The 1,313-nt window shown below is 56.3% G+C and overlaps 1 protein-coding gene across 2 annotated transcripts in view; it reads right to left on the reverse strand.

Annotated features, from left to right (window-relative positions):
* Positions 1-1,313, reverse strand: part of NEDD4 (neural precursor cell expressed, developmentally down-regulated 4, E3 ubiquitin protein ligase) — a 106,487-nt gene that overhangs the window by 61,776 nt on the left and 43,398 nt on the right. The gene's annotated exons all lie outside the window — the stretch shown is intronic.

Raw genomic sequence — 1,313 nt, forward strand, 5'->3', positions numbered from 1 at the left:
TTTGCTGAGTGATCCTCCCACGAGATGTCTGGGTAGTTGAAGTCTCCCATGACAACCATGGTCCTGGAGCATGCGGCCTCAGCCAGTTCCCGGGCGAACTCCTAGTCAAGCTCTTCACTTTGGGGGGGGAGGTCCGTAGTAGACTCCCCCCATTGTGTCCCCTGTGCTGTGTTCCCCACGGACTTTAAGCCAGAGGGTCTCCAGCCGTCCACCCTGGTCGCCAATATCAGCTTGCAGGGACGTGTAGCTTTCCTTAACATAGACAGCTACACCCCTACCCATTTTACCTACTTGATCTCTCCTGTACAAGGTATAGCCATCTATACCTGTGATCCAGTCATGGTCCTGTTATCCCTATGACATAGTAATTATTTGTGTTAAGCAGGAGGATGGAGTTCCTCCTGCTTATTCCCCAAGCTCCTGGCATTTGTGTACAGGCAGGCAAGTGTCCCCTTGGGAGCTCTTGCCTTGCCCACAGATTGTACCAGGGCTGAGGCAGGAGTGGGCTCCCTTAAATGCTTTGGCCTGCTGGCTTTGCAAGTGTTGCTCAGCGGGTCAGCAGTGGTGGTAGTCTCCTGTCCTCCAGCGGGCTTAGTTTAAAGCCCGGTGGAGCAGGTCAGCCAGTCTGGCTGAGAAGAGCCTCCTCCCCAGCAGAGAGAGGTGGAGACTATCTCTTCCCAGCAGCTCACTGCCTCTCTTGCCAAAGAGTGGGCTGTGGTCATTGAAACCAAAGCCTTCCTGATGACACCAGCGCCAGTCTTTGGTTAACTACCTGGATCCTCCTCTCCCTCCTCAGCCCATACCATGAGACTGGGAGAATCGAAGAGAACACCACCTGTGCCCCCAGACCCTTTAGCCCCGCTCCCAAATCTCTGTAGCGCCTCATGACCCAGCTGGGAGCGCTGCGAGCTGTGTCACTGGTGCCCACATGAATAAGGAGCATGAGATAGTGGTCTGTGGGCTGGAGGAACTTAGGGATCTTCTCCACAATGTCTCAGATGCGGGCCCCTGGGAAGCAGCAGACTTCCCGGGCTAAAGGGTTGGGGCGGCAGATTGCCCCCTCAGCCCCCCTCAGGATGGAGTCTCCCACAACAAACACTTTACATTTTGTCTTGGGGAGAGTGAGAGCGGTAGCTACAGTTGAGCCTGTGTTGCCTGTGGGAGCTGGCAACACAGCAGGCTCTGCTGGGGCTGCAAGAGGTTCATACCTGTTGCTAAGCTCCAGCGGGGCAGGGGCCTTGGTGCGGCAGGCCTTAGGGCCCTTGACCACCTTGGTCCATCCCCTTGACTGGACAGGATGGGAGGTCCCCGAG

The sequence above is a fragment of the Alligator sinensis genome, unplaced genomic scaffold, assembly GCF_000455745.1.
Source record: "Alligator sinensis unplaced genomic scaffold, ASM45574v1 scaffold250_1, whole genome shotgun sequence".
In the NCBI taxonomy this organism is placed as follows: Eukaryota; Metazoa; Chordata; order Crocodylia; family Alligatoridae; genus Alligator; species Alligator sinensis.